This window comes from Microcebus murinus, chromosome 13 (genome assembly GCF_040939455.1).
Source record: "Microcebus murinus isolate Inina chromosome 13, M.murinus_Inina_mat1.0, whole genome shotgun sequence".
NCBI classification, from domain to species: domain Eukaryota; kingdom Metazoa; phylum Chordata; class Mammalia; order Primates; family Cheirogaleidae; genus Microcebus; species Microcebus murinus.
In genome coordinates this window covers 83,361,870-83,377,820 of record NC_134116.1, presented here as the reverse complement: position 1 = coordinate 83,377,820, position 15,951 = coordinate 83,361,870, and the positions used below count along the sequence as shown (strand labels likewise).

Genomic DNA, 15,951 nt, shown 5'->3' with positions numbered 1-15,951 from the left:
AATCAGGAAAAAGATCTTCCCAGTCCTTATTTCACTCTCAAAAAAAACAAAGAAAAGAGTGGAGCATGTGTCCAAAGGTCTCAGTTTTCCTCAGGCTATATATAACCTGGTTATTGCTTTTTTAAATATGGAGTGTTAAAAGGAATGGAGATATACTTTAAATGATGGGCTAGACACACTGAGAAGAAAGATTAATGCTTGCTACAGTAACAGAGAGGCTACTTACCAATGACATTTGCCAAGGGAAGGAAGAGATAAGATTATTTCAATAAAAAATATACGGAATCTTTTATCTGTAAACATACTTAGTAGTCAAGATAAGACACATGCATATAGCCGACTCCTTGGAGAAACCCTCAGAATGTCTACTGCAGCTCAATAATTCTAGTTGTTCCCTGTACAAAGCCAGTCCATAAAAAAACAGGATAAGTAGCTGTTTTTAAAATGAAATCAATCAAACCACAAGACATTAAAGAAACAAAGAAACACGGCAAAACCAAATGTCAAAAATAAATATTTAAGTGACTGTAAAGAAGTAAATATCTATGAATTAATTTAAAAGAATTTAAATCATCTTATCTCCATAATGCTAAATGAGAACACAGATAACTAAACAAAAGGAAGAAAAGAATTCATAAAGAAAATTAGATTACTAACAAAGCTGTTCAAAAGTATAAAAATACAAAGTATGAAGTTGAGATAAACAATACAACTGAATACCGAGGTGGGCGGATTGCTTGAGGTCAGGAGTTCAAAACCAACCTGAGCAAGAGCAAGACCCCATCCCTACTATAAATAGAAAGAACTTAATTGGCCAACTAATATATATAGAAAAAATTAGCCGGGCATGGTGGTGCATGCCTGTAGTCCCAGCTACTCGGGAGGCTGAGGCAGAAGGATTGCTTGAGCCCAGGTGTTTGAGGTTGTTGTGAGCTAGGCTGACACCACGGTACTTGCTCTCGCCTGGGCAACAAAGCAAGACTCTGTCTCAAAAAAAAAAAAAAAAAAAAGAGAATACAACTGAATAAAGATTCACTAGAGGGTGTTGATGACAGCAGACTTAATCTAACAGAAGAAAAATATCAGTAGGTTGATAATATATCCTTTAAAATTAGACTCAGGGAACCAAAACAGAAGATAAAATGGGGAAAAGTGAACAGAGCAGAAGGGACTAAGCAGTTACCATGAACTAGGCCATTACACTGATAATGACAGATGTATGATGAGAAGAGAAAGACACAAGGGAGCACTATTTGAAGAAATAGTAGATAAGACCTTGAAATTGTGAGAAAGAAAATTACATAAAATTTAAAGAAGCTCAGACAATTCTAACTAGGACTAAGACAAAAGGAATTATACAAAAATGAATTTATAATCAGAAATCTGAAAGTAACAAAGAGAATCTTAAATTAATAACAATAAAAGTGATTTGGCATCTACACCAGTAAGATCAAAAAGTTTCACCAAAATATCTTGCAAGGCTGGGCGCAGTGGCTCACGCTTGTAATCCTAGCACTCTGGGAGGCCGAGGCGGGCGGATTGCTCAAGGTGAGGAGTTCAAAACCAGCCTGAGCGAGACCCCGTCTCTACTATAAAAACCAGAAAGATTAATTGGACAACTAATATACATAAATATATATATTAGCCGGGCATGGTGGCACATGCCTGTAGTCCCAGCTACTCGGGAGGCTGAGGCAGTAGGATTGCTTAAGCCCAGGAGTTTCAGGTTGCTGTGAGCTAGGCTGATTCCATGGCACTCACTCTAGCCTGGGCAACAAAGTGAGACTCTGTCTCAAAAAAAAAAAAAAAAAAAAAAACCTTGCAAGCCACAGAAGTGGAGAATAATATATTCAAAGTAATGAAAAATGACAGCTACCCACCAAGAACACTTTTTCTTGCATAACTGTCCTGTCATTTAAAATGCATTAGAAATAAAGAATTTCCAAGAGCAACAAAACCTGAATTAATTCATATCTACCCTGCAAGAAATGCTAAATAAATCAGTTCTTCATGTTGAAAAATTAAATACTGGTAGACAGCAACAACACGCATGTGAAAATGTAGAGTTCTCTGATAAAATTAATTATATACACAAGTATTATGCTGTATTATCACAATGATAGTGCATTAAAGCTTTTAAATCTGATACAGACTTCAAAAGACAAACAAAAATAACTATAAGGGTCTGATAATGGATACACAATACAATAAGATATAATTTGAGACGTCAATAAAATACAATGGGGGATAGAAGGAGGCAGGGTTTTTGTATGCAATTGAAATTACCAACTTAGAACAGATTGTTATGACTTTAGAATGCTTTATGTAACATTTATGGTAACTACAACAGGAATACTATAGTAAGTAGATACACAAAAGGAAGTAACAAAATAAAAAGGGTCACTACAAAAAACAATAAAACACATAGAAAGACAGTAAGAGAGGAACACAATCAAAATTACTACAAGACATACAATAAAAATAAAAACACCACACAATATTATAAGTCATTCCCTTTCAGTAAATATTTCATATATAAATACATCAATTGAAAGATGTAACTTACCTAAATTCAAAAATCCAAGATTCAATTATATTATTTTTACAAAAATAACACTTTATGCATAAGGACACAGGGCTGAAAATGCAAGAATGCATTAAAACTACAGAATGAAACATCAAATGCTGTCACAGAAAAAATACAACTTACATCAAAAATTGTCACAAGGCCAGGCACAATGGGTCTCACCTATAACACTAGTGCTTTGGGAGGCTGAGGTGGGAATATCACTTCAGGCCAAAAGTATGTGAGCAGCCTGGGTAATATACTGAGACTCCATCTCTACATAAAAAGTAACAAAAAATTAGCTGGAAATGATGGCACAAGGCTTTAGTCCCAGCCACATGGGAGCCTGACGCAGGAGGATTGCTTGTGTCCAGCAACTGGAGGTCGTGTGTGGTGAGCTATAATTATGCCAACGTACTCCACAATGACAGAATGAGAACCTGTCAAAAAACTCACAAATTACAAAAAAGTGTATTATATTTTGATAGAGGTGCCCACTGATCAAGAAGCTATCACAAGTATTAGCACATTTCAGAGCTCCCAAACCTATAAAGTAGTCTTTTCCTACATGTATACAAGAGCTTAATATCTAGAACATATAAGAACTCAGAATGTTTAAAAATTCCTCCCAAACTCCAAAACATATACCCAAGTAAAAATATATGAAAAACTTGAATATGCAATTCTCAAAAGAAAATATGCAAACTGCCAATACGTACATGAAAAGAAGCTCAATGTTACTAATAATGAATGAAATGCAAACTCAAATCTCAAAGAGATACCAGCTTACTCCAGGTAGAATAGATATAATCAGACAAAAAAATGTGCAGACAGCATGTGAGGAATACAGAATGGGGGGAAGGGGGGGGACTGCAGTTGTGAATTAGAACAACTATTGTAGAAAACAGTATGGAAGGTCTCCAAAAAATTAAAAATAGAACTACTATAGGATCTACCAATTTGACTACTGGGTGTATAACCAAAGGAAAGAAAATCAGGGCCAGGCGCGGTGGCTCACGCCTGTAATCCTAGCACTCTGGGAGGCCGAGGTGGGCGGATTGCTCGAGGTCAGGAGTTCAAAACCAGCCTGAGCAAGACCCCGTCTCTACTAAAAATAGAAAGAAATTAATTGGACAACTAAAAATATATATACAAAAAATTAGCCGGGCATGGTGGCACATGCCTGTAGTCCCAGCTACTCGGGAGGCTGAGACAGGAGGATCGCCTGAGCCCAGGTGATTGAGGTTGCTGTGAGCTAGGCTGATTCCAGGGCACTCACTCTAGCCTGGGCAACAAAGTGTGACTCTGTCTCAAAAAAAAAAAAAAAAAAAAAAAGAAAATCAGTATGTCAGAAAGATATCTGAACTTCTACATATACTGCAGCACTATTTACAATACCAAAGATATGGAATCAATACAATGTGTACGACAACAAATAAATGTTTAAGGAAAATGTGTATATACACAATAAAATGCTACTTAGATGTAACAAACAATAAACTGCTTTCATTTGCAACACCATAGATAGATTCAGAGGATTTTATGTGTTTTATTGTGTGTATATATAGACACATGTGGTAATACTTGTGATAGTTTTCTGATCAATGGATACCTTTATCAAAATATAAAATGAAGCCGGGGGTGGTGGCTCACGCCTGTAATGCTATCACACTGGGAGGCCAAGGCGGGCAGATCGCTCAAGGTCAGAGGTTCAAAACCAACCTGAGCAAGAGCGAGAACCTGTATCTACTAAAAAATAGAAAGAAATTAATTGGCCAACTAAAAATATATAGAAAAAATTAGCCAGGCATGATGGCAAATGCCTGTGGTCATAGCCACTCAGGAGACTGAGGCAGAAGGAATGCTTGAGCCCAAGAGTTGGAGGTTGCTGTGAGCTAGGCTGATGCCACGGCACTCTAGCCTGGGCAACAGAGTGAGACTGTCTCAAATATAAATAAATAATAAAAAATAAGGTGAGATTATGCTGTATTTGTCTTTGTATATCTGTCTTATTTTAACATAGTATCCTTTAGGCCGGGCATGGTGGCTCATGGTGAAATCTTAGGACTCCAGAGGCCGGGGTGTTAAGATCACTTGAGCTCAGGAGTTAAAGATCACCCTATCTCTAATAAAACAGAAAAAATCAGACAGGCGTGGTGGTGCACACCTGTAGTCCCACCCACTCAGGAGGCTGAGAGACAGGAGGATTCCTTCAGTCCAGGAGTCTGAGGTTGCTGTGAGCTAGGCTGATGCCCCAGCACTGTAGCCTGGGCAATTAGGTGAGATTCTGTCTAACAAAACAATACAGGCGGGGCGCGGTGGCTCACGCTTGTAATCCTAGCACTCTGGGAGTCCGAGGCGGAAGGATTGCTCAAGGTCAGGAGTTCGAAACCAGCCTCAGCAAGACCCCGTCTCTACTAAAAATAGAAAGAAATTAATTGACCAACTAAAAATATATATACAAAAAATTAGCCGGGCATGGTGGCGCATGCCTGTAGTCCCAGCTACTCGGGAGGCTGAGGCAGTAGGATCGCTGAGCCCCGGAGATTGAGGTTGCTGTGAGCCAGGCTAATGCCACGGCACTCATTCTAGCCTGGGCAACAAAGTGAGACTCTGTCTCAAAAAAAAAAAAATAGAAAGAAATTAATTGGCCAACTAATATATATATATATAAAAATTAGCCGGGCATGGTGGCTCATGCCTGTAGTCCCAGCAACTTGGGAGGCTGAGGCAGGAGGATTGCTTGAGCCCAGGAGTTTGAGGTTGCTGTGAGCTAGGCTGACGCCACGGCACTCACTCTAGCCGAGGCAAGAAAGCGAGACTCTGTCTCAAAAACAAAACAAAACAAAAATACAAAACAAAACAAACAAACAAAACAAACAATCAATACATAATATCATCTAGTCCTATTATGTGAACTCTAAAAATATAAAAACACAGAGCTGATAATCATAGAAGCAGGAGTAGAACCATGGTTACCAGAGACTGATGGGGGAAAAGGAGAAGAGTTTGCATAATAGGTACAAAGTTTTAATTCTTCAGAAAGGGGAAATAAGTGCTGTTGTTTTATTGCACAGTAAGATGACAATAGTTAACAAAGAGATATATTACATGAACATTGTTACCACAAAGAAATGATAAATGCATGAGGTAATGGACACACTACATACCTGATTTGACCGATCATTATAGTGTATACATATAGTATATACATTATATTGTATACATTATACATTAGTGTATACATTATAGTGTATACATAAGAAACATCAAATAGTACCCTATAAACACGTACAATTATAATGTGCTATACATATGTACAATTATACATTAATTTAAAAAATGGACTAAGAACTTAACGTAAGGCTCATAACTATAAAACTGCTAAGAGTATGTAAGGGGGAACCCTCATGACAATTGGCTTTGGCAATGATTTCTTGGATATAACATAAAAGGATCATGTGGTATCCATCACTGTATCCAAAACATCCCAAACATATTCAAGCGAGGACACAGAGTAGATATTTGCACACCCATGTGCACTGCAACATTATTCACAATCGTCAATACCTGGAGGCAAGGAAAGTGCCCTTTTATGAATGAGTAGATGCAGAAAATATGGTAAATACCTACAACTGAATATTATTCAGCCTTAAAAAAAGAACATCCTGACATGTATTACAGTAAGGAAGGACAAACAAGGACATCACATGAATGAAAATAAGAGAGTTTAAAACAGATACTGTATGATTAGATTTATACAAAAGATTTAAAGTAATCAAACTCATAGAAACATGAAGTAGAACAGTATTCTTCATGAGTTGGAGAGAAGTGGAAGTGTCAATTTGCTGTTTAATGGGGATTCACTCTTACTTTTGTAAGACAAAAATGATGTGGAAATCTGTTGCAAAACACTGTGAATATAAAGAACACTACTAGGCCAGGCGCGGTGGCTCACGCCTGTAATCCAAGCACTCTGGGAGGCCGAGGCGGGCAGGCTGATTGAGGTCAGGAGTTCAAAACCAGCCTGAGAAAGAACAAGACCCTGTCCCTACTACAAATAGAAATTAATTGGCCAACTGATAAATATAGAAAAAATTAGCTGGGCATGGTGTCGCATGCCTGTAGTCCCAGCTACTGGGGAGGCTGAGGAAGTAGGACTGCTTGAGCCCAGGAGTTTGAGGTTGCTGTGAGCTAGGCTGACACCATGGCACTCACTCTAGCCTGGGCAACAAAGTGAGACTCTGTCTAAAATAAAAAAATTAAATAAATAAAATAAAGACTACTACTAAACTATACATTTAAAAATGGTTTTCTTTTTTTTTAAATGAGACAGTCTCGGTTTGTTGCCCAGGCTACAGTGAGTGCCGTATGATGCCCTGATAACTGGTCTGCCAACCATGAAATCCACTGCAGTCCCAAGAGCAGCCATGGGACCTGCCTCCAAACTCAACTGACTGGAATCTCAGTGAAACTATCATCAGCCCATGGATGAAACAGGGAAAGATATTTAACTTCTAAAACTAGTCTATAATGACAGAAAGAGCACCGTGCTCCTTCAGATTCAAGAACATAAACACAAAAATATACAAATCATGAAGGATCAGGCAAACCTGATTATCACCAAAGATAACTAATAAATTTCTAGTAATCATCTGTAAAAAAATGGAGATATGAGAACTGGCTAACAAAAAAATTACAATACTCACCTTTAAAAAATCTCAATCAGATTAAAAAAAACATAGATAACAAAAAAGTTGGACATGTAGGCAGGCCAAAAAAAAAAAAAGAAAGAAAGAAACAAAAAAGGTTTCTATAACAATGCATGAAGAAAATGAGAATTTTAATAGAGAAATGAAACCCACAAAAAAACACCTCCAAACAGAAATCTTAATGATGGCCAGGGCTGGTGGCTCACACTTGCAATCCTAGCACTCTGGGAGGCCGAGGCGGGAGGATTGCTTAAGGTCAGGAGTTTGAAACCAGCCTTAGCAAGAGCAAGACCCTGACTCTACTAAAAACAGAAAGAAATTAATTGGCCAACTAATATATATAGAAAAAATTAGCCAGGCCTGGTGACACATGACTGTAGTCCCAGCCACTGGGGAGGCTGAGGCAGAAGAATCGCTTGAGCCAGGAGTTTGAGGTTGCTGTGAGCTAGGCTAATTGCCATGGCAATCTAGCCTAGGCAAAGAGTGAGAATCTCTCTCTCAAAAAAAAAGTATTCCATTGCAAATAATAACCACAGGGGGTCAGGTGGCCATATTTAAGACAAATTACACTTCAAGTCAAAACCTGTCACAAAAAAATAGGTTGATATTATCTAATGGTAAAAAGGATCCACTTACCAGAAATCTGTAACACACAGACACACATACAAACACACACACACACACACACACACACACACACACACACACAGATACAACCATAATATACACCAATTAAACATAAAACAAATATACAGAACTCTACAGTCAAAACCAGTGGCACAGCTGGATGGGGTGGCTCACGCCTGTAATCCTAGCACTCTGGGAGGCCGAGGCAGGCAAATTGCTCGAGGTCAGGAGTTCAAAACCAGCCTGAGCAAGAGTGAGACCCCGTCTGTACTATAAATAGAAAAAACTTAATTGGCCAACTAATATATATAGAAAAAATTAGCCGGGCATGGTGACCCAAGTAGTCTCAGCTACTTGGGAGGCTGAGGCAGTAGTATTGCTTGAGCTCAGGAGTTTGAGGTTGCTGTGAGCTAGGATGACGCCATGGAACTCACTCTAGCCTGGGCAACAAAGTGAGACTCTGTCTCAAAAAAAAAAAAAAAAAAAAAAAAAAACCAGAGGCAGGGCCGGACCCAGTGGCTCACGCCTGTAATCCTAGCTTTCTGGGAGGCCGAGGCGGGTGGATAGCTCGAGGTCAGGAGTTTAAAACCAGCCTGAGCAAGAGTGAGACCCTGTCTTTACTATAAATAGAAAGAAATTAATTGGCCAATTGATATATATATATAGAAAAAATTAGCCGGGCATGGTGGTGCATGCCTGTAGTCCCAGCTACTTGGGAGGCTGAGGCAGAAAGAATGCTTTAGCCCAGGAGTGTGAGGTTGCTGTGAGCTAGGCTGATGCCATGGCACTAACTCTAGCCTGGGTGACAAAGTGAGACTCCGTTTTAAAACAAACAAACAAACAAAAAAAAAAACCAGTGGCATATACGATATTCTCAATCACACATGGCACATTCTCTTTTTATTTTTGAGACAGAGTCTCATTTTGCTGCCCAGGCTAGAGTGAATGCCATGGCATCAGCCTAGTTCACAGCAACCTCAAACCCCTGGGCTCAAGCAACCCTACTGCCTCAGCCTCCCGAGTAGCTGGGACTACAGGCATGTCCCACCATGCCCAGCTAATTTTTTCTATATATATCAGTTGGCCAATTAATTTCTTTCTATTTATAGTAGAGACGGGGTCTCGCTCTTGCTCAGGCTGGTTTCGAACACCTGACCTCGAGCGATCCGCCCGCCTCAGCCTCCCAGAGTGCTAGGATTACAGATGTGAGCCACCATGCTAGGCCTCTCTCCAGAACTTCTGCACATCAAAAAAAAAAAAAAAACATGTAGTGGAGTGAAAATTCTACATAAGATATTGGTGACAATATGTTTAAATCACATATTTGATAAGTGTTAATATCTGGAATATATAAAAAACTCTTAAAGCTCAAAACAACAGAAAGTGAAGAACTTGATAAAAATCGGTAACAAGCATTTGAAAGGATACTCAAAATTAACAGCCTTTAGAAAAATGAAAAGAAAAATCACAGTAAAATACTATTTCACACTTATTAAAGTGGCCACAATAAGACAAGCAAAAAATAACAAAGCTGGCCAGGCGCGGTGGCTCAAGCCTGTAATCCTAGCTCTCTGGGAGGCCGAGGCGGGCGGATTGCTCGAGGTCAGGAGTTCGAGACCAGCCTGAGCAAGAGCGAGACCCCCGTCTATACTATAACTAGAAAGAAATTAATTGGCCAACTAATATAGGAAAAAAAAAAAAATTATCCTGGCATGGTGGCGCATGCCTGTAGTCCCAGCTACTTGGGAGGCTGAGGCAGGAGGATTGCTTGAGCCCAGGAGTTTGAGGTTGCTGTGAGCTAGGCTGATGCCACGGCACTCACTCTAGCCTGGGCAACAAAGTGAGACTCTGTCTCAAAAAAAAATAAAAATAAAAATAAAAAAAAAATAACAAAGCTCTTTGGTATGTGGAGAGATTGGTATGCTCATGGGGAAAAATGAGCAGCCACCATGAAAAACAGCATGGGGGTTCCTCAAAAAATTCGAAATAAAATTATCTGATCCAGCAATCCCACCTTCGAATCGGTATCCAAACTATGCAACGTCGGAGCTGGAATTGATATTTCTATTCCCAGGTGCAAAAGCAGAAGGTGGAAGCAGCACAGATGGCCCTCGACTGAGGGACAAAGTGTGACACATGCATACATTCCATCACTCAGCCTTGGAAGAAAAACATCTCACCACAGGCTATGGTAAGGAGAAACTGTGAGAATACTACGTCAACTGAAATAAGCCAGTAATGAAATGACAGACACTGTATGAGATATCTTAAGGAGCCCAAATCATACAAACAGGAAGTAGAATGGTGGTTTTTAAGGGCTGGAAAGAGGGTAAAATGGGCAGTTGTTCTTCAGTGGGCACTGAGTTTTAGTTCTTCAGGATGTAAAAGTTCTAGGGGTCTTGTGAGTAACAATGTGAATATAATTAACTCCACTGATCTTTACACTTAAAAATTTAAGATGGTAAATTTTACATTCCGTGTTTTTACTGATTATTTTATCTGATTATTTTTTTAAACTGATAACTAAAAGACATACAGAGTTAAAAAGCTTTCCAAACATTAGCTTCAAAGCACAAAAGTGTTTATCTCACATGAAGAAAATATAGGTTTATCAGTAAATACATAGAAAAATTAAAACAATTTCCATGACTACTCACCTAGGCAAGATAAAACCACCGACAAGCCAAAAGAAGAAATATACAAGAAAATCCATAAGCAAAGTTAGAGTCATATCTATAGAGACAAATATACACATATAAAATTTACTTGATAGAACTATGCCTGATTCCTATTTTAATTAATCTCCACATTGACATAAAAGTATATATACAAAGTTGCAAATTTTTCTTCAAAAATTATAATAGGTAAAACCAAAAACACAATAAACTGATCCCAAGGAAATTACCCCCTCAAAAAAAACTCAGTAATATAATATGGCAAAAGAAGAATACAAGGATATTTACCCATAAATTTCTGTATGCAATATTGTTATAAATTTAAAAACTATTTTTCTACATAACTACAATGTCTAACAATGAGTGTGGACTCATGGGAAATAGGAATCTTGAATGACTGGCATGCAGTGAACAGCAATAAAATTTTACAGAACTTGCATTACAATCATTAACACAAACTGCTAATGAGAAAATTGTAAAAAAATAAGCATTTAAAAGACACTAATAGTAACATTTTATCATGTTATTAACATATTGCTATTCTACATAAAATGAAACAGCTATAATCCAGTCTTTGTAAGTAAAAATGAAAAAAACTCCTTATATTTCTAGATCAAGGAAAATACGAATTTTATAAAATACAATGAGTCACTAGTATTTAAAAAGGGCATTCAGGGCCGGGCGCGGTGGCTCACGCCTGTAATCCACTCTGGGAGGCCGAGGTGGGCGGATTGCTCGAGGTCAGGAGTTTGAAACCAGCCTGAGCAAGAGCGAGACCCCGTCTCTACTATATATAGAAAGACACTAATTGGCCAACTAATATATATATAGAAAAAATTAGCTGGGCATGGTGGCTCATGCCTGTAGTCCCAGCTGCTAGGGAGGCTGAGGAAGGATTGGATTGCTTTAGCCCAAGAGTTTGAGGTTGCTGTGAGCTAGGTTGACGCCACGGCACTCACTCTAGCCTGGGCAACAAATCGAGACTCTGTCTCAAATAAATAAATAAATAAATAAAAAGGGCATTCAGAAATAAATTATATTATCATTTAGATAAAGGCTGAGGAAAGTGGATGAAAATCCTAATGATTTCCTTTAACCTGCAGTAAATTTAAACTTACAAGTCAACATTTTAATAAATATGGGATGTCTACTAATTATTAAATTAGCTTCTCCCATAACTTCAAACACATTGTTATGAATGCTTGAATCTATATAACACTAATTTTAAACAGAACAAATCAGAAAGTGACAACATATAGGGACAGTTACATCAGCAAGATGCAGAAATTGAAAATCCCTCACTTGTACATTCCCCAGCCCATATAATTTGGCAGGCACTCATTGACAAGAGACTATTATGACACATGTGGGAGCCAAGGAGAAGAATGTGGATCCCCTTAAAGCTCAGCACCAGGAAAGGTCATCCTGAGAAGGCGGCCCTCATGCAGCGGTCAAAGTGAATACCTGTCTTCTTGGCTACAGACCAGGAAATGGCCCAAGCAGTGTGGTCCCAATGAGAATTTTCAAGCTAATCTGTGACCGTCTCCAGCTCCTTCCCTCCACAGTCTGGGAGTGGTCCTGCCCATCCAGAGAACTCGGGCGAGATGCCTATTTAAGGCCATAGAGGCAGCCTGCAGGCTTCAGTCTTCACTGTGGTCTCTCAGGACGTTTTGTGACTCAGTTACAGCCTCTTAGCCACAGTCCATGGCCAGCAAGGCCCACCTGGGAACCCACATGCTGATCTGAAAAAGCCCTTCCAGGTACTTAGTGGGAGCCACACTCACCGAAACCTCTGGTATCAGGTGCAACATATGTGGACCCAAGTGGAGAACCTGCTCTAGGGCCTGCCCTACAGATCAAGTCAAGAAGGCAATCCATTAACAAACTTCCCAGAGACCAGACAAGGTGCACAACCACTCAAGCTTCTGCTAACAGGCCCACCAAAGGTGGACCCCACTGCAGACCCTCAGCAGCTTATGAGCAAGCTGCAACTCCTCCCCACCAAAACCCACAAGAGACCCCATCAGCCTGGGAACGAACGAGAGAAGAGCTTTACAGGCTAAAACAAGTTTATTAAAATTGGTGTTTGTTCCTTCAAATTCAGACACCAATGCAAGATTATATTGTGCCTACTTTCAATGCTTTTATTTTAACATAATGCTGGAAGTCATAAGCAGAACAGTTTCTCAAGAAAATAAAAAATTAGGACGGGCGCAGTGGCTCACACCTGTAATCCTAACACTCTGGGAGGCCGAGGCAGCCAGATTGCTCAAGCTCAGGAGTTCGAAACCAGCCTGAGCAAGAGTGAGACCCCGTCTCTACTATAAAAAGAAAGAAATTAATTGGCCAACTGATGTATATAGAAAAAATTAGCTGGATATAGTGGTGCATGCCTGTAGTCCCAGCTACTCGGGAGGCCGAGGCAGGAGGATCACTTGAGCCCAGGAGTTTGAGGTTGCTGTGAGCTAGGCTGATGCCACGGCACTCACTCTAGCCTGGGCAACAAAGCGAGACTCTGTCTAAACAACAACAACAAAAAAATAGAAGAACATAAATGTTATACCAAAAAACTGTTAAAATTAGTAAACAAATTCAGTAAGTTAGTAGAATATGAAATTAACCTAGAAACATGAGTTGTATTTTCTTTTCTTTTTTTGAGACAGAGTCTCGCTTTGTTGCCCAGGCTAGAGTGAGTTCCTAGCTCACAGCAACCTCAAACTCCTGGGCTGAAGCGATCCTGCTGCCTCAGCCTCCCGAGTAGCTGGGACTACAGACATGCTCCACCATGCCCGGCTAATTTTTTCTATATATATTAGTTGGTCAATTAATTTCTTTCTATTTATAGTAGAGACAGGGTCTCGCTATTGCTCAGGCTGTTTTTAAACTCCTGAGCTTGAGCAATCCGCCCTCTTCAGCCTCCCAGAGTGCTAGGATTACAGGCGTGAGCCACCACATCCAGCCCAAGTTGTATTTTCATACCCTAATATAGTAACAGTCTCATAAAAAAAGGGAAGAAAACATTCTTGTCTACAATATCATTAAAATAATAAATTTCACAGAAACACATTTAACCAAAAATTTATAAGGTCTTCACACTGGAAAAAAAAAGATATTGATAAAATGAAATGGAAAAAATACACAAATATATGTAAAAATACCCCATTTGTGCACTGAAAGAATTAATGCTGTTAAAATACAATATTATCCAAACCAACCTATAGATTTCATGTAATTCCTATCAAAATTTTAATGGTGTTTTTTACAAGAATACAAAAAAATCCAAAATGTTTATGTATCTACAAGAGATTTCAAATAGCCAAAGCAATGTTGAGGAAGAAAAAAATCTAGGGATATAATGCTTTCTGATTTCAAGTATATTTCAAGACCAAAACAACATAAATAGCATGACGACAAGTGCATTGAAATTGACACAAAAACCAAGGAAAGCGAACAGGGAGCAAAGAAAGAAACCCAGGCATATAAGGTGAACTCATCTTTGACAGGGGCACTAAGAAAGAATACAGGTTACAGAAACCAGAGTCTCTCTTCAGTGCTCGATGCTATAAAACTGGATACCTACATAAGAAAAAATAAGATTAGACCATTTTTTCCACACCGTATCTACAAATTAACTCAAAATAAAGACATAAAAAAAATACACAAATCCTCAAAAATTATAAAAGACGGTGGGCACAGTGGCTCACACCTATAATGCTAGAACTCTGGGAGGCTGAGGAGGACAGATTGAGCTCAGGAGTTCGAGAATAACCTTAGCAAGAGCGAGACCCCATATCTAGTAAAAATAGAAAAAAATTAGCTGGACAACTAAAAATATACAGAAAAAACTAGCTAGGCATAGTGGTCATACCTGTAGTCCCAACTACTCGGGAGGCTAAGGCAAGAGAATTGCTTGAGCCCAGGACTTTGAGGTGGCTTTGAGCTAGGCTGATGCCATGGCACACTAGCCAGGAAACAGAGTGAGACTTTGTCTCAAAAAAAAAAAAAAAGAAAAAGAAAAGAAAGAAAAAAATTATAAAATAAAACATACAGAATATCTCCATGATATTAGTCTTCCCAATGCTTATTTTGATATTACACAAAAAATACAGCAACTAAAGCTAATATAAACAAGATGGACTGCCTCAAACTACAAAGCTTATACACAGCAAAGAACATAATAAAACAAAATAACTTACAGGATGGAAGAAAACATATGCAAATCATATATCTGATAAGATGCTAATATTCAAATATAGAAAAATCTCATAAACTGAGGGCAAAAACAATAATAATAACCCAATCAAAACACAGAGAAAAAAATAAATCCATGTTCTTCCAAAAAGTACATAAAATGGTCAACAGGTACAGAAAAAGGTGCTTAATATCACCAATGATCAGACAAAGTCAAAGGAAGACAATGATAAGAAATCCCCTCATACCACTTAGGACAGCTGGTATCAGTACGGAGAGAAAGCAAGTGTTGAGAGGGTGTGAATAAGAAGAAATACAGTGCACTGTTGTCGAGTTGTACATCAGTGGGATCATTATGGAAACCAGTATGGAGGTTCTTTGAAAATTAAAAAGCTAGCACTGCCATACCATCCTGCTGCTCCACTTCTCCATATATAACGAAAGAAAATATAAGCAGAATCTCCAAGAAATATATGCATCCTCACAGTACTGCAGTGTTATTCACAAGTGCAAGAGATGAAAACAACCAAAAGCTACCTATCTATGGACACTTAATAAAGAAAACATGGTGTATATAGACACAATATTATTCACCCTTAAAAAACAATGAAATCCTGGCATTTCAACAATGCGATGGACGTGGAGGACATCATGCTAAGCGAAATAAGCCAGACACAGGAATGCAAACACTTCATGTTCTCATTTATACGGGGCTCAACAAAGGTTGAACTCTTAGGAGCAGAGTAGAAAGGTGGTTGCCAGAGCCTGGAGGTGAAGATAATGGGAGATGCTATCAAAGGGGTTCAAACCTTCAGTTACAATAGATGAATTAAGTTTGAAGGATCAAACATGTAGCGCCACAACTACAGTTAATAACGGTATTTTACTAAAATTTACTAAGACACTAGACCATAAGTGTTCTCACTACAGAAAAAAAGATAAGTATGTGAGGTGATAGACGTGTTCATTAACTTGATTGTATTATTCACTGCACAATTAATACACATCACTATATCACACACAAATACATAGCTATACAAATCTACATGTCACACACACATACACTCATATATATAAGAATGGTGATTGGGATTCACATTCTATGATGCCTAATGACATAGCAAATTTAGGAAATCTAGGAAGTGAGTGGACACACTTAAATGTATCACAGTTGAGGAAT

The 15,951-nt window shown here is 38.7% G+C and overlaps 2 protein-coding genes across 2 annotated transcripts in view; one reads left to right on the top strand and one right to left on the bottom strand.

The window, feature by feature from the left end:
- LOC105871915 (KRAB domain-containing protein 5-like) overlaps positions 1 to 15,951 on the top strand; it is a 162,572-nt gene that overhangs the window by 80,558 nt on the left and 66,063 nt on the right. The gene's annotated exons all lie outside the window — the stretch shown is intronic.
- The window catches only part of LOC105871921 (zinc finger protein 679-like), a 35,834-nt gene that overhangs the window by 7,843 nt on the left and 12,040 nt on the right, over positions 1 to 15,951 (bottom strand). The window lies entirely within an intron of this gene.